We start from the raw sequence: 21,736 nt of genomic DNA, 5'->3' as shown, positions 1-21,736 counted from the left end.
CATGCAAATAGCACTTTCAGAGGAAGGTTTCCCCCCACAACCACATCACAGAGTGAAAGTATTTAAGTTCTCCCTCTATATCTGCTGCAACCCCAACAATTATCTTCCCACAAGCTGATATTTGCATTAAAAAAAACCACCAACCTGCATCTTAAAGGCAAATAAAATTTTAACTTGATATCTAGTTTTTTCCTCCCTTTGGCTCATAGTAGGGCTGGCCATGCCTTTAAGAGAGAGCCTTTCTGTACAAATAAAAGGTCTCATTGAGGGTATGCACCATTCCTGGCTGTAGGCAGAGGCTTACATGGCTGGATTTCTCAACATACACCTTACATGTAGAAGACTGGGCAAGACCACACCAGCCTGATATCTCATTATCTATAGCTAGGTTTGTTGTAGTTTTAAAATTGTTTGGACAGAGCCGTAGCTAGTGGGGGTGTGGGGGTGTGAAATGTAGCCAGGTTTTTTGCCCCGGGTGAAGCCTCTAGAGGGGTGCTATTGATGCTCCTAGCCTGTGTGCATGTGTATGCAAATGTGCATGTGAGGAGGGCCAAACTGGTTTTTTGACCCGGGTGAAATAAATCCTGGTTTGGAGGAGCAATTAATCATCTGAGTCAGCACATACAGATGGAAGAGTTTCATCCCACGTGTTTACTACCTCAGGGAGAACTAAACCCAAGTATGCCCTAGGCCCAGCTTTTGCCTCGGACACCTAAAACTTATTTTTTTAAAGTCTCTGTTGTGATATCTTCTTGCAATATGTGGAAGGAGGATACATACTCAGGCTGCAAAATGCTGACAATGCTTCTGTTCATTCTTCCCTTTCTTAACAAATAATGATAATCTGGGCAGAGAAACATTCCTGCTCAGGAAAGTCAGGAAGCTTACACAGCCCCCAAAGCATTAAAACAAAACGAAGCCTCAACAAAAGGGTCACGGAATAGCAAGACACTGCTGTGTTTGTGTGTGCGTGGCGTAGAATAGTCTTACTGACCACATGAGCTCTCTGTTCCCACAGAGCAATTGTTCAACAGGGACACCAAAGAATTGAAAATAGAAAATGGGATGCCCCAAATGGTGTGTTCATTGCAGTGTGGTGGGGCCTAGAATTTGTCTCTGTCATGAGTGCCATAGGGGTGTCATGGAGGCATCTGCAGAGGAATGGGAGTTGGAGCTGGAGGACCTTGGTGGGGGTCCTAGCAATACGTGGGTGGTGGAATCAGGACCTGTCCAAGCCCAGGGAGGGGTCTAGCTGAAATCTGGATCCAGGGAAGAGGCTGTGAGCTCATCCACACTTCTGCTTGGCCTGTATTTTGCCCTGTGAAAATCCTGCTGAGCCTTGTAACCTGTACCAATGTACCAATCTGAGTTGAGCATGATAGTCTTTGGCAGAACTGGGAGTTTGAGTTCTTCATCTGGCAATGAGGGCCAGGACAGTCTCATATACATCAAACATTTAAAGCACATTTCTCCTCTCAACTGTAGTTTGTTAAAGGTGCTGGGAATTGTAACTCTGTGGAGGGTAAACTACAGTTCCCATGATTCTTTTATTGCGGCAGCAGGTGTGTGTGTGTGTGTGTGTGAGAGAGAGAGAGAGAGAGAGAGCGCATTATTTAAATGTGCAGTGTGCATGTACCCACAGCCCACAGGGAAACCTGAATGGAGATAATAAATACATTATCTGAGGGAAATACTACATTTCCTTTTGAGAAAACATTGTGGCCTGTATGATAAAGCAGTATCTCTGAAACAGAAAAAGAGCCTTCGGAGGGTGTATGAACTATGTGAAACAAAAGAGAAATGTGCAGTGATTGCGCAGGGAAGTGGAAGGGCCCTTAATCGCATCCTTTCGGCCAGGACCCAATCTTTTGAGATCACTGATTCCAGCAGGGTCGGCCCAAGACATTTTTTTGCTGCCTGAGGTGAAGGACAAGTTCTCCATCTCCCCCATTCCAGAAGCTGATCACATGACCAGTTGAATCTTCCTTCAGCACTCGCAACTGGGCAACATTATTCACAACATCCAATGGCAGGATAGCTCAGGGGTATGCGTGTGCAGAGCAGGTGCTGTCCTCCAACACCTCACCACCTCTCCCTGACCATGGACATCTGCTCCCTAAGGTGGCTGGGTCTCCCTCACTTTCCTCTTGCCACTTGATCCTTCCAAAAACACCCCAACAACCTCAGTTTTCCTCCCATCTATACAGTCTGAGTAACTTGCACTAGGTACACCAGGATTAATCACCACTACATCTGAATCCTGGAACATGTAAAATAAGGAAGAGCTTCTGGGTTTCTGCAGGGCTCGCTCTCCTAATCCTTGACTGGCTACAGCTGTGCCCCTTCTGGCATTTGGGAGAAGCTGTGTGTGTTTCCTGATCATGGGTCAGGGAGAAGGCTTGGTTTACCTTCTCATTGAAATCTATTCTTTCTACGACTCCAGGCAGGCCTCAGCCCCAGGATCTCTCATTTCTGAGATATGTGCTGCCTGCAGCAGTTGATCATGCTGTCAGTGTTTCCTCTCATCTCAATGTAAATGGTCAGTTCCCTACTGTGCCCTCACCCGACTGTAGGGAGACAGGAAGCTGCCTTATACTGAATCAGGCTATTGGTTCATCTAGGTCAATATTGTCTACACTGACTGGCAGCAGCTCTCCAGGGCTTCATGTAGGGGGTCTCTCCCTGCCATATCTGGAGATGCCGGGAATGGAGTCTGGGATGTTTCGTATGCCAAGCAGATGACCTAAGGCTCAGTTCCTCAAGGGAAGGAGGCTTGTAGGGACATTGTAGCTTCCCCCGACCCCTCAGATGTGTGGTCTTTGCTGCCTGTGACTGGTGGCAGCCCCTGTGGCTGAGTTACACAATAAAACTGCCCTTCGCGCCTCTCTGCTTCGAACAAACAAGCCTCAGCATGTTGAGGAGATAACACACAGTTCCATCTGACTTCTTGACAGCACAGGAAACCCACATGCGCCCGAGCCGAAGGAAAATCCCAAAGAAACGCAGGAAGCCAGGCTCATAACAGGCAGGAAATACGAGAACACTTGCTGACATTCCAGAACAGGGAGTGAAACAGTGCCTGCTAATCCCCGAAGCCAGCACTCTGGGCCCCCTGAGCTGTTCCTTAATGTCCATTCACACAACAACCCCCGCATTGACTCCTGCTGGAAACGTAATTCTGTTTAGCACATTTTGTACATTTCTCTGATCGCTTTCAGGCATTTCATGGTGGGTGTAAATGAGGCTGATAACAGTCTCTGGGCCTACAGGTATCTCAGTTAAGCGATAACCATCTCACCACCTGTGTGTCTGTTGTATTCTTTATATCACCTTCTACTATGGGTTACACTGATGGTCTCTAAACCACTATTCTTCAACCATGAGCCCCCAGATGCAGCTGGACTACAACTTCCATAATCCCTAACTATTGACTAAGATGGCAGGGGATGGTGGGGGCTGACGTCCAAAAGCATCTGGGAACCCAAGGTTGAAGAACATAGCTCTGCACCTTGTGTATGCACCAGACCCTTGGCATGTTGGAGACCCAGTTCTCATTGAGGTGGTAAATCTCTTACTGGACCTTACCACTTCAGACTAGAGGTAGTAACTGCCATCATTTAATGCTATCTGATGCAACCCCCCCCCCTTTTAAAGCCCCCCCCCAACTAGCTGTCAGACATAAGGGTTTAAAACTAGTGTTCTGACAGGCATGGAGAGCTATGACTCTCCAGATGTTGTTGGACTCCAACTTAGCCAAAAGTCAGGGGTGATGTGTGTTGTTGTCCAACATCTGGAGGGCCACAGGTTCTCCATCCCTGGTTTAAATGGTAGGAGAGATGATTTACATTAGAGGCTAGAACAAATGGCCCAGATAAGGCATTGAAATATTTTCACTGGCCATTAGAAAGAATCTGGGCAAGTATACAGTCATCTGGCAGACATGTTTTAGGTCTGCTTTAAATGCTAATGTGATGAGTGGGGTACAAGTATTCTTAACAAATAACTAAATTAAAAGTAAATGTAGATCCTAGATGTGTGTCAAACATATATGCAATGTAAGGGAACCAAAATTGGCTGTGGTAGGAATATTTCACAGCAAAATGTTTCTGTAATCATTCCTTGTATGTAATATGTGGGATGTACCTTATCTGTATGGAACAGCTGGAGAATCCCAGGCCTGGGAAGCTATCTTTTTAATTTTCTTCAGATCAATTTTGTTTATAGGCTGTCACAATGAAGTGGGAGAAAGGCAGGAAAGCTGCTCACTAGTTGGAGTTTATAGGCCACTTGGACTAGAAGCTACCTGGAATAGTAATGTGGCCATTTCAGACCAGCTAAAGTCTCCTAGTTGTATTTAACGGCTGACGCACATTGAACACTTTGCAATAATCATACTGCACTAGTTATATTTTCTTCACTACAGTCTTCCCCAATTCTCTTCTGAATATTCAAGGTGTTCTGTTGTCCTTGACAAAGTCCCAAAGCAATGTTTAAATGTCATCTGTTTTTAATTAGGCACACTATTTGTTGCTGTCGCCTGATGCTCCCTATTGGTTCTCAAAGGCTACCATGACCAGATCAAGGAACAATTAAAGAAGCTTTCAGAAAGCGTTGGATTTATGTAAGCCCAGGATCCAGACTTTAACAATGGAATGCCGTAAATGCTTGAGACAACATACAGTAGCTATTTGTTTTTGTTTGCTTATTAAAAAAGATATTCCCACCAAATTTAAAATGGGCTGTTTTACGATCATCGAATCAGAGAACCGAAGAGTTGGAAGGGTCCCTGAGGGTCATCTGGACAAATTAAAACAGTAATCCAGTTACCCTTTTAAAACATACATTTCAATGTACATCTAAATAATAATGTTCTATGGTATTTATGAGGTGACTCTCAAGGGAGAATTGATTCCAGCATTAAGACTGTGTCAAAAAAGACTCTACCTGGAGCCACAAATTATGGACTAAAGAAAACAGAAGCAAAACTTCTTTGTGTGACCTCAGAAACTGAAAGAACTGAATCTTTCCCTAAATAATGTAATGTTGGGCCATCTTAACTCTCCTTTTAATATCCATTAAATGGAGATTGACTTTATCAATGCAGAAAGCTCTCTCCTTTTTCCATTGTAATTGTCTGTGAGAATCCTTTTCATTCAGACAGATGCTCTTCTGCTCTCTCTATAATTTCTCACTACTGTACACTGTACTTTTATCTCAAGCAGTAATATTTACCCACTAGCTAAAAGTAGCCCAGTCAAGCACTCTTGCTTACTTTTAAAAGAGCTGCAGCAACTGGTTAAACTCTTTGAGCAGAGCACAGGCGCCATTGTCTTTGAAAGTATTTGCTATTAAGTCTCAGCTGTAAATATTCTGAGGCAGGTACCTTTGATAACTATTTGCTGCCTTTCCATGACACTCAAAGTCAGCTGCCTGGGCCTAACAAACAGGTGAAGACTTTGTGCAAGAACGGGAAATTCAGAGAAGCAAGAGTGCCAGATAATACATAGCAGATATAAAAGACCATGATGTAAGAACCAAGGCCATGCAGAAGAACACTTTGGAAATAAAAGAAATTCCTTCCAGTAGCACCTTAGAGACCAACTAGGTTTGTTATTGGTATGAGCTTTCATGTGCATGCACACTTCTTCAGAGACAAAAGCTCATACCAGTAACAAACTTAGTTGGTCTCTAAAGTGGTACTGGAAGGATTTTTTTTATTTTGTTTCGACTACAGCAGACCAACACGGTTACCTACCTGCAACTAGAACTTTGGAAATAGGCCTAGAACACTTTTTCTTTTTTTTTAGATGGCAGGAAGCTGAGATGGTGGGCCCTGGGTGCCACCCATTTAGCTCATGGCTTCATCCAGCTTTGAATCAAGCATTGCTCCTGCTTATACTGAGTAGAAGAAAAAACAACTCAGGACAGAAGTTCCTTAAGCCAACTCAGGACACCACACTGCAGTTTCTCCATATCCTGAATATGCATTTAACGGCCTCTTAATAATAATAAATTGCCTTGTAGACATTTTTTTCATTGCTTCAGTGTTGCATCATCAAGAACTTGTTTCCATGCAAAGGGCGGAAAAATATATTTATATAATTAGCTTTCTTTATTAGGTTTAGCCACTGGAAAAAGAACCCAAGCCAGAGTAATAGGGGCGTTTTTGCCAGGTCTCCACAGAACACCAAAACTGCTCCAAGAACAAGTCTGAGAGCCTCTGTTTGAGCTGCTCAGCCTCAACCTCAAAGGGACAATGGATTTCTCAGCAGATACCCTAGACATTCTCTAGCAAACCTCTAACTTAGCCATTTCTTGCAGCTCATTATTGCAAGCCACTCGTGCATCAGTCTACACCAATGATGACAGACCCCTGCTACCGTTTAAATAAGCATTTTTCTGTCATTAAAGAGAGATGAGTCAAAGGCCTGGAATATGCTTTTGCCAGAGTTTAGTGATTCTCGGTCAACTTCCTTCTGCCTCTCATTCACCCATGGGAGTGCAAACAAGTCAGAAGCTGAAGTGAATCAAGGTACTGTTATTTTAAAATAACTCCTGGCATAAAATGGATCCTATTGGCGCATCTGTATCCCCACCATCGCTGCCAATCTCCCACGTCCTGTTCACCGCATCAGCAAACCAGTGCAGTTGCAATACTTCTGCAGCGCTTGGAAATAATCTGGTCAGTACTTACAATTGACCTTGCAATTCCAGCGATCTCAGTTTGAAGGTAAGGACACATCTCAGTATCCTGAGAGCAGGATTTCCTCTGCTTGTCAAAATGCTGATGGTGATGCCAGAAGAACTGAGTCAGCATTTGAGCCTCGGTTCCTTCCTGCCCCAAAGATGCAACTCTGCAGTGTTTTTCAGGATCACGAGGAGATTCAAAGGAAATGAAGTCTTCCAGAGTGTTCCTGACTATAGTTACCTCCTTGGCTATAGACTCACACAAGGAATCTCAGCAGTACAGGAGCAGTGAGTCCTCACTGCAGCTGGAATGGGCGAATGGGGAATAGTCCAGGAGAAGAAAATCACAGAATCACTCACGCAGTAAAGTTGGAGAATGGGTTTATTTATTTTTTAAAGAGAGTGGGAAGGGCAGGTTCAGTATTCTTCAAGATACGGCACCACCCTCCCTACCCACAACACCGCTTGCAGCAGGTTACTCCGCTCTGTTGCAAGGTGACCTGCAATCCTGTAAGACCCTATTCTTAATCTTGAAGGGAAATATTCCATCTCAAAGCTGAGTGTATGAATTTGTCTATGTGGGCATTCAGGCATCAAGAGCCTAGTCTCTTCACTCTTGGAAATAAAAGAGTAATGTAGGAGAGACTGGGTCTTTCATTTTTAATCCAGGAAGGTGGGTTTGGGATATGGAGCCTAGTCCTATATATCCAGGGACGCGGGTAGCGCTGTGGGTTAAACCACAGAGCCTAGGACTTGCCGATCAGAAGGTCAGTGGTTCGAATCCCAGCGCCGGGGTGAGCTCCCGTTGCTCAGTCCCTGCTCCTGCCAACCTAGCAGTTCGAAAGCACGTCAAAGTGCAAGTAGATAAATAGGTACCTCTCAGGCAGGAAGGTAAACGGCATTTCCGTGCACTACTCTGGTTCGCCAGAAGAGGCTTAGTCATGCTGGCCACATGACCTGGAAGCTGTACGCCGGCTCCCTCGGCCAGTAAAGCGAGATGAGCGCCGCAACCCCAGAGTCGGCCACGACTGGACCTAATGGTCAGGGGTCCCTTTACCTTTACCTTACCTAGATTTCCAACAAGGAATGAGGCATGGAATATGGTTTACATCTCTCGTTGAATTGGGATCCTACAGAGGATGTCATGCTGGGTTGCACTGAGTATGGGAAACATTGGGTTAAGGCCAACTAAATTTTTACTACCTGAGGTGGTCCTGTCCATTAATTTTGATGGCTCCGCTCTATGACTAACACTGGATACGACTCATGATTTACAGCAGCACATCCCATTCTCTAGAGGGCTCAGAAGAAAACAAACACAGATGAGAACATTCCAAAATTTGTGCTGACATAAAGATCTTTCTGACGCACAACAGGATGCCCAACCAGTACACTGCTGAGCACTAGCAGGTCGTGCTGCTTTATACTGAGAGGACTAAAGGCTCTAAGGCCAGTGTGGAGAACCTTTGGCCCTCCAGATATTGCTGAACTACAACTCCCTGGCTGAGGCTGATGGAAACTGCAGTTCAGCAACATACAGAGGGCCAGAGATTTCCCATTACACTTAAAAGAAACTTAAAATACAACCCTATGCCTGTTTACTCTGAAGTAAGTCACACTGGGGTTCCCTAGTGAATATATTGTTCCACGCCACCCCCAGTCTCCAAGAGCAGAGGAAGAGACTCCAGAGATTCCAGGCACTTAGCCAGGGTTCACGTTTCCTTTTGGAAATGAGGCACAACAGAGACTGTGGTGTCTTTATGGTATATGGTTCATTTACACACATATGTAACCTGAGCCTGTGGTGGGAGGGCTCACAGCATTAACACTCCTCTAGGGTTTTGCTTCTCCCATAGCTGTGGCCTTGGATCCAAACAGAAATCCGCCACGGCTCTCTGAGGTTCTGCTCCAGTTTGCTGCGTTTTATAGACTGGCACTATTTTCTGCCACATCCCAGCCAACTGCAATCCTAAACTCAACCCTGCTTCATGTATCTTTCTGTGAAAGGAGGGTCTCACACCCACCTGGCACAGATTGTTTGCTTTGTTAATCGCCCGTTACCTTCCTTTCGTAATCCACAATGGCTCTTCTCCCATGCAATTTCCTGAATGAGGAACTGGTTTGGCCTGCATTTTAACACTTTGCTAAATCCAGCATCTGGACGTTAAGCCTCAATTAAACTCCAGTACCCACTAGAACAAGGAATTTAGGGGGGTCGAGGCACCTACAAACACACAACAATATTTAGGGATGCAGCATCAACATATCATTTTTGGATCCAAAATATTAGAATTTTGTGTAGACATGGTGACTACAGGGAAAGGAAAGAAGCCTCAGGCATACCTTACAATGAAGATCTTGACTCCATTGGCTTGTACAGGAAGTGCTATTGTGAAGAGCAAGACCTGGCCTGGCATCTCAAGAACCTAGATCAGCAGAAGAGGGAACTGGCAACAGAGCACAGCTATCTGGAGCAGTACTGGGGTTTTGCTGCATGGTTCAAAGGCAGGTTTGTCTTCTGGGTTTGGCAGAGCAGGGGAAGGGACTGTTCCAGGAAGGGCTGAGTTAGGGATTTTCCACTAGGAGCTGGAGAAAGATTTCCTTCATATATCCCTTTTGTACATGACCAGGATCCAAAGAACCACACAACTCGTCCTGCACACTTGTGAGAGGCTTTCTCAAACTGCAGTAGCCCCCCTCCCCATGCCATGTTCCCTGGCAGGCAATGTTCAAGACTGACAAGACTCTAGAAAGCAGCCTGAGATATGGCAGGAGGGTCTGGAGTTCAAAGAAAGACAGGCAAAGGTCAAAAGAATTTGAGAAGAGGCCTGCTGCATCAGCCCAAAGTCTTTTATCTAGACCTTCTTCCTGTTTCTCACAGCAGACAATGGGGAGCCCGCAAGTAGATTGTGAGGGCAAGAAAACTCTTCCACAGCTATTTCCTTGCAATTGGCGTTTAGAGGCATGCTGTCATTGATCCTGGAGGTATCATATAACCATCATGACTATTAGCCATTGATCATTCATGTATTTATCTAATCCAGTGCTTGAATTACAGGGAGGGGGGGAATTCCAGCCCCCTTGCCCTTTTTTGACAGCTATTGTTTTTGGAACTTGACCTGTTGGGGGAGGGAGAATATTGAGGCTAAAAAAGAGGTGCATGGCTAGGCAAAAACCTGTGGATTTCATTCAGAGCTCCATACATCCATACCCACTATATATCAACCATATGAGTGCCGATGGGAGCCAGTTATTCCTTTACACCTTTTAAGTTCCAAGGGTTTCAACTGGGTTTGAGACAGGCTCTTTGGCAGGCCAGGCCTTTGGATGGCACAGCAGGCGAAGGAAGAACAGGGAGGCGGGAGGATGTAGTGCTGCAGAAAGAACATCTAAAGTGCAAGGGCAACTGCCCTACATTTGGACCGAGCTCGATGCCAGGGTATCTGAATGGCAGGACGGTTATGGGGACGGGAGATGTATTCAGGAAAGGAAACAGCCAGTGAGTCACCCCTCCAGAAGGTTCAAGGAGGAATAGAAGGAACAGCTGTTCAAACTCAGTTCCATGCCAGCTCTGTGGGTAATGCGGAGAGACAACACTGGACAACATATACTCAAACAAGGCATGGAGCCAAAGAGTCAAAGATCTGCTGGGACAGTATCACAACACATTTATTAGGACCCACTAAATTTTAAAATGTGAAATGTAAGCTTTTGAGTTACACAAAACTTTTCCTCAAACTGAATTTTATTTTATTCCTTTTTAAAAAACACAAAACATTTTTTACAGGAAGACAGAAAGCATGTTGTTAAGCCCTGACTTTCAATTTGTTTTGGTCTGTCTTGTTTATTTTGGAGTAGTTAGACTGTACCAAAAAAATCAAAAGTTATCGAGGCAGCTTCCAATACAGTAAAATAGACAATTCTATAGACAGCATTAGAGCGGGGCAAAGGTATATATAAATTCCTCCTCTTAGTTCTCTGATGTTCCAGCAAGTGCCAGTCTGCAGCAGTTGAATCCAGAGGCACAACAAGCTTCTCTGCCACCCAGAGCGGTGAAAATCCTGTGCACCCGGGGGGCAGGGCTAGTTGAAATTGAAATTGAAATTTGAAATTGAAATTGAAATTGAAATTTATTTATTTGTCATTGTCCGTATATACACAGTATACACAACAACGAAAATCAAACACCCACCCAAAGACCGGCTTCACATACACATTTGCACGTACCTCCAACACTCTCATCCCATTCAAACATAATCTATAAAACATACATAATCCAGAATATAACATGACCTATTAAAAGCATAACATGACCTAAACCCTATCTCATTCCTTCCTACTCCCTGCTTGCTATTTCTTACAACTGGCCCTGAGATCATTATTTAGTGCAATCAGAGCTCTTGGATAGAAACTATTCAGAAGGCATGTGGTTCGTGTTTTCATTGTCCTATATCTTCTGCCCGAAGGCAACAGTTCAAAGAAGTTGTGAGCAGGATGGGTGGGATCTCTCAGGATATTGTGTGACTTCTTCAAAGTGTGAGATGTGAAGATCTCATCCAGGGTTGGTAGCTGGAGCCCTATAACATTCTGGGCAATTTTTGTTATTCTCAGTAAAGCTTTTTTATCCGTTTCAGAGCTGCTTCCATACCACGATAGTATACTATAGGTTAAGACACTCTCGATGGTACTGTGATAATAGGACAGGAGTAGGTGCTGAGATAGATTCAGTCCCCTGAGCATTCTCAGGAAATACAACCTCCCCTGCACCTTCCTCACAACCATGTTAATATTTGCAGTCCATGAGAGGTCCTCAGAGATATAAATGCCCAGGTATTTAAAACTACCAACCCTCTCCACCTCCTCGCCATTTATGTGCAATGGTAAAAATACACTTTTCTTTCTCCTAAAATCAACTATGAGTTCTTTGGTTTTTTTTGGTGTTAAGCATAAGATTGTTTTCTTTACACCATTGAATTAACCCCTGTACTTCTTTCCTATAAGCAGTCTCATCGTTCTCACTAATGAGCCCCACCACTGTTGTATCATCCGCAAATTTGATGATTGTGTTGGACTTATACAGTGGGGTACAATCAGATGTGTACAGGGAATAGAGAAAGGGACTTAGCACACATCCCTGAGGAGCTCCTGTGCCTAATACTAGAGTAGAAGAATAGTAAGGTCCCATTCTCACTGTCTGCGGCCTGTCAGTCAGGAAATTCCTTACCCACAGACAGATCTTCTGATGTATACCCAAATTGATCATTTTAAGAAATAACCTGTCTGGCAAAATTGTATTGAAGGCAGAACTGTAGTCCACAAACAACAGCCTCGCGTAGGTTCCCTGTCGTTCTAAATGACTCAATACAGTGTGGACAACGATGGAAATAGCATCATCAGTAGATCTATTTCTTCTGTATGCAAACTGGAACGGGTCTAGAGTGGATGGAAGACCAGCCTTAATATGATCTAGCACCAATCTCTCGAAACATTTCATAACGACAGATGTTAGGGCTATTGCAGCGAGCATCCCAGAGGGGCAGTGCAACAATGTCACCCCCCCCCCCCAGGATGACACCTGGGGCGCACCCCCTTCCTCCGCCAATGGTTGAATCTCCTGCCCAGAAGCTGACCTGAAGCAGCCAGGTGTGTGTTAGCCCTTGCAGGTCAGGGCTTCCTCACTGCTTTCTGTTGTCTCTTATAGACCAGGCCCTGGGCTCTGGAAGCAGGTGTTGGAGGAGCAAAGGTGTTAGATGCCTCCTCTCAGTCCTCAGAGGTTCCAACTGCTGCTGGGACAGTTGAAGGTTATTGAACTGTGTTGTTCTCATATGACATTCTTCTTTTATCAGCAGAATCTCACCTGTGTGCGTCATCCAAGGCAAGCAATCGTATACAATAACTATGAGGACATTGTAAGGGTTGATAATTCCCTGACGTTGTGGTTGGAGCAGGCAAGGCTCCCAAGAGATAATGCCCCTTTCTTTGGGAACCTATTATGCAGGTCTTCTAGGTTTCCTACTTTCCTCTGTTGCTGAAAGATTGATTCCGGCACGTAGTCAGGAAGTGACATTTTTGCCTTCCCATCCACACAGGACAGGACAGCACAGAACACAAAGAAGACAAGGAAACACCCCCAACTCACTGCGCCCCCAACATCCCACCCCTCAAAACGGGTCAACAGGAAATTTACCTATGACACTGCCTGCAAAATGCTTCTCAGCTCAAAGCAAATCTCTCATCTGCCCCTAAAATGGTTTGATTTTTATTCCTTTCATCATGGTGTCCTCAACTGTGCTGAATGTCCCACTGCCACCCAAGAAACCCTACTTTATTTTCAAATAATTCTTCATATAAGCAGGGATGTTTAAGTCATATGATGCTGCCTTTTAAGAGGTAAATTTGTCTTTTTCTCTACCTCTTTGTAGATACCAGTCTGAATCTGAAATGCAATTGACATCTTCCAGATATTGTTTTCCTTGTTTGTTTAATTTGCAGATCGCTTCCTGCAAATTACCCTTTTTTTAAAGCTTGGCTCTTAGAAGTAGGTTGTTCAGGAAACAGTTATTAAAGAAAGACAAACCACTATATAGTACTTGGAACAGATAGATTGGGATAGAAGAAAACTGGGCACTCACAGGTAATTTGCAGAAGCTATCAGTATATGCCAGAGCTTCACTATGCCATTCAAGAGAGGTCTTCTGGGTGTTACTGAGCCAATTGCATTCTGGCCCAAAGGAGGTGGTAGAACCAACAGTAGCTCATTGTGACCTGTTTGCAAAACATTTTGAGGCTAAAATCACTTGTCTGCCGGGACCTTGATTCCACTGTTACAGCAGATGAGTCTCAAGAGGTGTCCAGAACACTGGCTGGTGCTGTTGTGTTGGATGAGTTCATGTTAGTAAGGCATGGACAAAGTGCTTGGCTTGGTCCGAATACCTGTGCTCTTGCCCCTCATGGCTGATAAAAACTAGCAAGGAAGATACTGCTGTGGCAGGGAGGTGGTTAATGTCTTCTTGTGATCCCTGGAGTGGTCCCTGCCTGCTTAAAGGAGGTAGTGTTTACAACCACTTCTTAAGAAACCCTCCCTGGACTCAGAAAATATAAATAACTACCAGCCAGTCACTAATCTCCCCTTCTTGGGCAAGGTCCTCAGGTGCGTGGTGACAGGCCAGATCCAGACATGCTTGGATGAAGCCGATTCTCTAGATCCATATTATCTGAGTTAATGCCCTGTTTTGGCACAGAAACTGCCTTGATCACCCTGCATGGTTACCTCTTTCAGGAGAGAGACAAGGGAATGCATCTCGATTAATTCTCCTTGATTTCTCTGTTGCTTTCGATGCAGGTTTTTCAATCCCTTTACAGTCTGCTTTGCAACTCTTTTGGCAACAGCTTTAAGCATATCCACCTTATTTATGACCTCTGAATCCTCATCCTCCCCCCTCATTTTATTCTCTGAACAGCTATATGAGGCAACATAGGTAGAGAGGTAGTGACAGGATTTGAACACAGGCCTCCCTGATCTAACTGAGCATCATTCTAGCCCCTAAATACCAGCCGTGCCTTCAACAAGGGGCAGGGGTGGACATAGGCTGAGGCCTTGGATTTGCTAGTAGCTATTGACGTGGGTGTGATGTCATGCATATCCAATGAGCAAGTGCAACTTTTAGAAGTTAAAAAACTTAGATGGTGAAGTAAAGATAGCCTGAAGAGAAGCATCAGGGAGAGTCGGGGAAGGAAGGAAATGAGCAGATGGGGAGCAGGACTGCTGCCAGGGGAACCCTGGCTTGACTTTTATTGTCCAGGGGTCATCACAGATGGAATAACCAGAAAGGGGGAAATAATGTAAGTTGAACAAATTGGAGATTGGTTGGGAAAACAGATCTTTGCCTGGCATGCTCCAGCACTGCCCCTGCCCACCCTTCCCCTCCTGATCATGGATGTTCCACTTCTCATTTCTTCCACTACTCTTCCTTTACAGGGTGCTGGGTTAGCTTCCCAATGCTCAATCCACATAGAGAAGTGCAGGGGAGGGGGAGGGAAGCAAAAATTAATAACCCGAGCAAGGAACTCTAGCAAGTGTGCAAACTAGGAATAGGGGCAAACTGAGCTTTTATAGTCACATGTGTGACTATGCTTGGCAAGGTATAATCACTTCAAAACGAGATATCTGCATTAGGCAGCACAAATTACAGTTGTACCTTTGATTTTGAACAGCTTAGTTCTCAAATGTTTTGGCTCTTGAGCGTCACAAACCCGGAAGGGACTATTCTGGCTTGCGAACTATTTTTGGAAGCCAAATGTCCGACGGGGCTTCTGTGGCTTCCGATTGGCTGCAGAAGCTTCCTGCAGCCAATCAGAAACCGCGTTTTGGTTTCTGAACGTTTTGGAAGTCGAGCAGACTTCTGGAACAGATTCCATTCAGCTTCCAAGGCGCGACTGTACTGACTCAGGCTGCCAGGCTCCTCTTGGTATTCCTACAGCTTCAAACGCTCCTGCAGGAACGGGCTCCATGGTCTTTAAATAAACAGTGGGATCCTCAGAGTAAAAGCAAATCCCACTTTTGCAAACTGATCTTCCTATCAGTGTTTTCAGGGTGGACTTTGGCCTTTCAAATTTCAGTGGTGCCCCGTGCGAGGCCAAAACTCAGCGCCCCCTGCCCTTCACCTTCTGTTCTGCTCCATTCACTACATCATAGTTGTGATGCCCTGCTGTTCTCCTTAGGCTCGGCATCCAGAGTGGCAGAACCAGTCGCGCTGCCCTGAATCCACTCCCGGTGTCTTGTCAGCATGCATTAAAACATATTCCTGGATTCTTAGAATCACTGACTCAAAGAATTGTAGAGTTGGACGGGATCACAAGGGTAATCTAGTCCAACCCCCTGTGAAGCAGGAATTTTTTTGCCCAACATGGGTCTTGAACTCACAATCCTCATGCTCTACCAATTGAGCTATCTGTGTGATGAAGAAACAGAACCTACGCAGTTCGACTTTCAGTCACTCTCACTGATTTTTATGGACAAAATTGGCTTGCCATTTCAGTCAGTTAGAAGTGCAAAAGCTGCATTGGAGTGTTGAGGGACACTCAACCAGTATAGCTCACACTTCATTTGTGTCCTAAGGCGCACTCTTCCTGCAAGGGGGAAAAAAAGTGTTTCAGTTGGGGGCAATCCAGTGATAGTTAACTTGCTTACCAACCATCCTTGACACAGGGACTCCACACTGTGTGTGTCCATGCACACACTGTGACTTTGTGAGCAAGAGTATACCCTGCACTTCCCTAAGGATCTCTCCCATACACAGGCTCTCCCTCTAAATACATGGCCATCACATTCATTGTTCCATTAATACCACTCAAATAGGCTAGTCCCTGTGTGAGAGCATGGTCCAAAATATTGGCTTAATATATGCTCAGAAAAGTCATGGCTAACAGTCTCTCTGCAAAGAAAATATCTATACAACTAGCGATGAGACCATTTCCCTGAGCCATCCTTGGAAAACCAGAATAGTATACACAAAAGGGGAGCAAAATCTCAGGAGAGTTTGTAAAGGAAACAGGTGTGTGGCCCTCAAAAGGAGTCTGGAAATGTATTTGAGAAAAGACAGGAGGGGAGGAGACTTCCTGGGTTATGAGAGGTTTTTACAGTTGCTACTGAGACAGAGCAGTGGCGAGAATAAGGGATTCAGCACTGGCCGCTGCAGTAGCCAGACATTTTGGATGGGTTCCAAGAAAAAAGGATCAGAAGCACGCAGGGGCTTGGCGGGACTGACTTAAAAGGCAAGAATGGGAATGTGCACAATGCATCTGGAACAATGGCTGAAGGGCCGAAAGGTTGCGTGGGTTGGGGGAGGGTGGCTGGATGCAAGCGCCTTCTGGGTGTAAATGCCACAGAAGCAGGGGAAGTACAGAAGGGAGAGGCTTGAGCTGGATATGACACGGAGAGGAAAAATAGAAGCTCAGTCACAGGAAGACCTAGCTGAACAATGAAACCCAGGAGGCAGCGGAGGCAACGCCACCCCACAGGAAAGGCAGGGTGGGGTGGGGAGTGACAGCACCCCTCCAGCGCAAGGAATGTTAAACATGATTGTTGCAGAACACTGGCCCAAGACTGAAGCCTCATTATACCAAATTCGTAATAAATAGAGCCTCTCTGTCCAAAGAACCAAGACAAAGGGTAACAAAGCACACTCTCCAATCAGCCCAAGGGACCAAGGGCCACTGGGAGTCTGCACCCCTTGCCTCCCACAAAGAACAGAAGAGCAATGGGGTGTGTTAAAGAGCAATAAAGCTTGGGGTACCCCTGCAAAAGGGGTTTACATAAACCCCAAGTTTCCCAGAATGCATTTCCAAAGGCATCATAAAAACATCATAATTATGTCAGGGAAAGAAGTGTTGGTGGCAGGTAGAAATCTGAGCCTCAGACATACCGCTGTCACTCAAGGCAGTGATTAAGCATCTGTCTTTAATCCCGCAAAGAAAGCATTTACATTTCCCTTTGTTATTTTTAATCAGCACCCTATATTCAATATCTATGATTTTAGGTAGCAGGGCAGGAAAAGAGCCTTCTCTGCTGAAAATCATGAACCAACTTTGGCCAACCAAAGTAGACAAAATTGGCCAAGATGGACCATCCAACAACATAAGGCAGCTTCACTCACTCTGCATTGGGGACATCAGAAAATTGCAGCTCTCTGTGACTTCTCTAACTACATTTTATTTCTCTCCAGCACTGCCGTTATTCTGTGAACCAGTTTAACTGTCCATAAGGACATGCTTTTTTATGCTCGTTTCCTAATAATCTTTGCATCAATATAAAAACACTATAACAACCACCATCAAACCTAAAACAATATAACAGCCACCATCATGGTATTATTGTCCTTTCAATATAAACTTATTTCTGGTAGCCACACAAGATCTGTGCTAGAATCTCTGGAGCAACTTGGCCTTGATTTACCATTATCCTGAGCTATTCTATTCTCTCTTGGGAGTAGACATCCTCTCTTTTGTGATTCTGCATACATGCCACCCACTCTGAAGCCTGATAGAAATGATAAGGCTCTGAAGTTGACAAGTCTTTCTTTTATACCAAGCAGGGTCTACGCTAAGGGATGGCACACAGCCAGGTGAAATCCATCACGCTACTTTCAGAGTTTATCTCTGAATAGCATATGCATACTTGATTGGAGCCAACTTGGTAGGAACAGTAATTAAGTAGCTTTCCACATTACCAGGGCAGTGGTGTGTTTTCTGGGTACAATCCATAGTTATTTGTTTTTTCATTTGCTGCACAGACTCTCTTCTCAAGGCTGTAAACTAGTTGTACGGTTACAGGCAACTCCCCATTTATGTGGTGGCGATATCCCAAGGCACCGCGAGTTTAAGTGAAATTGTGTATATTAGGGTTGCCATATTTTAAACAGCTGGCATGGGCTGCCATATGTCCGGATTTTCCTGGACATTAGGCTGATTTCCGCCTGGACCCTGCTAGAGACAGCTGTATTCTGGATATGTCTGGGAAATCCTGTTTGCATGACAACCGTAAGGCCTGCAAACACCACAATCACTCTTCCAAACCTCCTTGCTCAAACCTCAACTCTCCACAGGCTTCAAAGGTCAGTGCAAGGGCTCCTGGGATTGCACTTGCAAAGGCTCCTGGGATTGCTAGGAGCAGCTTCTGCACCATTATTTCCCGTGTTCATGCTCTTTTAGGACCATTTTTGTCCCTTTTCATGTAACTTCCGGGTTTGTGGTGATACGTGTGTGCGCAGTCGCATGTGCCTGAAACGCGTGTGAATGTGGAGTTGTTTGCACTGCATTTTCACTCAAACCGGTAATACTTACTTGGGAAAGCATCATACTTCTTCCACAAGAAAATCTGGTCCTCTGGTTATGTAGCACGTGATTGCTTGACCCATCACAATTATGTAACATTTGCTGCTGAAAATTTTATAAAATTATTCTCACAGAGATAGGAGGGCAAGGCAAAGAATAGTTTAACAATAACAAGTCTATTTGTCTAGAGTGTTCCCCTGAACCACTCCCTCTGTACAACAACTCCGTTTACACTTAGGTTCCTGTCATGTATCATAATTACAAAACCATGCCATCTATTGTTTGGTTTTTGGAAGGAACAACACTGCTCAAGCACATTATTGTACGATTTTGTGAGTGTGTTTTGATGTCTTTTTATTTTAAGTGTTGCGACTCACTGAAGTCAGAAGGACCATTCTCCCTCTTCTCTTTCTGTGCCATCAGAGCCTGTTACAACCAGAAGCAGGATTAGAATTAGAAAGCATTCTCTACTGGGGGTGGGGGTGGCTAGACGCCAAATGAAGACTGACACAATCCAGGTTCCAATTCCCACCCATTCCTGAAGCTTAGTAGATGACCTAGTTGTTGTTGCCTTGCCCTCAAACACATTGGGGTAAAAAAACGAGATGCTGTCTTCCAAGACTACGCTCCCGTGCGAGATCCTCCCCCCATAGTAATAATAATAATAATAATAATAATAATAATAATAATAATAATAATATATTTATACCCCACCCATCTGGCTGGGTATCCCCAGTGGCAAGATTGCAGTACCCCAAATGGCTGCTGTGCTCTTGCATGAAAATAAAACAGGATGCCCTGGTTTTCCCGGGACAGTAGAGGGGTATGTTGATGGAAGGATAAAATAGGTAGAGGGTGAAACCAGACACAGAGGGGGAAATTTGCAAGCCACCTTCAGCCCCTAATGGAAGAGTGGGATTAAAAATGTAATAAAATAAATACATGGACGGCATGAGCTTTACCCCAGTATGGTTCTGTTGATGGGATTTACTTATATTCAGGATTACTGCACATTTTGTGCCAAAAAAGATTTTTCCTTTAATTCAGATCGGATAGTGGAGTATGTGTACATGCAAACACTGTGCTCAGTTGCTGAGGTAATCTGGAGTTACTGCTTTGCAAGCATATCAATGCAGTGCAGTCCTAATCCTGTGGCCTATGGAGGCCCAGAAGATGGGGCTATGAAGCATGTGGGTGGATGGGTCAGCTTAACTTCAAGGAAGCAGAGTAAATGGACTTCTGCTCCCTTTTAACCCTGTCCTAACTACTATCCCTTTAGCCATGATTCCCAAATTATATCTAATGCTGCATACATCATATCTCAGCAGTAAGCGCCCCATACATTATACTCAAAACACAGGGCAATCAAATTCTAGGGAAGATTGAGAGTGGCAAGGGCTGAGAGATGTCATTGGGGCAATAGGTTTCACAGCAATGAATTATTTTTCTGACCCTCCCCCCCCCCCAGCAGCTTCAGATTTGTTTCCAAGTGACCCTTTCATCAGTGCCATTTATCTGATCCAGTGATGACTCTACACCAGCTGGTCTCAGTTCAGGGCAAACCATCTGCCCTTCTTTGTTACTCTCCAGGCTCAAAATATGACCTTGCACTGCAGAGGCAACATATTTCAGAGCCCAATTAGCCACTTCCTCTGATCTCACAGCATAGCATGTGCCCTTTGGGACTGAATAACCTTTTGTCACCGGGGAAGACCAAAAGTGCATCATCGCTGAAGTGAGGGTTGGAGGATAGGCAGGAAGGGGGTGAAGGGAGGTCTTCACTCTTCAAAGCAGGAGACCTGCCAAATCTTTCCCATCTTTCTAGACCCCAGCTAAGGGGGAGAGATTTTGAAATTTATTTAATGGTTCCTGGAATGCCTTGCCCTTTCACCTTGGCAAACCCTGTAGCGGCCTTTTAAGTGTTTAAAAGGCCTTGGGGGTAAAGACAGCTACAAACTCCAGGAGTCTTATGCCAATAAGCCTTTGTTTAATTACTGACGCAAAGACAGCATTTTGGGATGAGTGTGAAGAATTCCTTCCATATCCAAACTGATATATGTCACATTATTTATGCTGGGCTAATGATAGAACTGTCGTAACTAAAAATAAAATCGATTTGACTTTGCATTGTGTTATTATGTCTTAAGGCAGTGGTTCCCAATTAGGGGAACCACTAATTGGGGGGTCCTCGGCCCCATCCTGTGCTTCCCTCCCAACTAAAGTTTTGCCGTTTTTGCATATTAGGGGCTACCACACATTTTATTCTAAAAACTGCTTTGCAGAGGTAACTACCATAGAGTTATCAGAATTTTCAAAAGTAGGGGGTCCATGGCTTAGGTTTTGAAAACAGGAGGTCCTCAGTAATTAGCTAACTGGGAACCACTGACTTAAGGGAAATGAGCCAAGCAAGTTGCAAGTCAGTGTTTTACCTGAGCTTCTGCCTCTGAAAACCTACGATGGATAGGACCTATCTAGCCAACCTGTATACAGTATAGGAAAATAATCATATCCTTAGGGCACATAAGAGTGAAAGCACCTTCATTGCCAGGCAGTGCATTGTGGAGAGCTACTTACTGAGGAGACGAACACAATGAATCTGAAATTTTACACACTAAAGGTATCTGTCTGATCCTATAGTTGTAACTGAAATGTACTGGTGCTGACCTGGCTTGGGAAATGGGTTGGTTAGGCCTAAATAGCAACAGGCTTCTACTTACACAGCTGCATGAACATCAAGTACACATAATCTGAAGGAGAGATGAGCATCTTCAAACACTCTGGGGCACATTGGTAGGCACAGATTGAGGAGCACTGATAGGTGAGGCTCCTTGGTGTGTTTCCTCTGTGTCTGAAGGATGCACATCTCCTATTTCTACACCCAAGAGTCCAACCCCCCCACTGTACGTATGAGCTCACACAGCCATGGGCTGAGTTCATTGGAGTCTTCTCTTTCTTGCTCTAAAGACAGAACTTGCTGTGGGTCTAGATAATGATTCCAGGATGCTCAGGAAAAGCACCCAGGCCTCAGAATCTATCTCAGATCTTGCTATCATGAAGTCCATTTTCTAAAAGCTTCAGACAGAAAAAGTTTGGCAAAGTGTCTGGGGCCAATATGTGTAAGAAAATGCATATAATTCAAACATTATAGCTACAAGAACACAACAGGAAGTGTGAATAGAGCTGTCACTTGATGAAAGAAATCTTATTCAAGCAGGAG

At 44.6% G+C, this 21,736-nt stretch overlaps 1 protein-coding gene across 1 annotated transcript in view; it reads right to left on the bottom strand.

Moving 5' to 3' along the window:
• The window catches only part of LOC310672388 (taste receptor type 2 member 40-like), a 154,737-nt gene extending 149,137 nt beyond the window's left edge, over positions 1 to 5,600 (bottom strand). Inside the window, exon 1 of the mRNA XM_083429545.1 lies at positions 5,555 to 5,600. The gene's annotated coding sequence lies outside the window, so the exon portion shown is untranslated. The remainder of the gene's footprint in view (positions 1 to 5,554) is intronic.
• Positions 5,601 to 21,736: the final 16,136 nt, after the last annotated feature.

This window comes from Podarcis tiliguerta (assembly GCF_965153285.1).
Source record: "Podarcis tiliguerta genome assembly, chromosome: 2".
Classification (NCBI taxonomy): Eukaryota; Metazoa; Chordata; class Lepidosauria; order Squamata; family Lacertidae; genus Podarcis; species Podarcis tiliguerta.
This window is presented reverse-complemented; position numbering and strand designations above follow the sequence as displayed.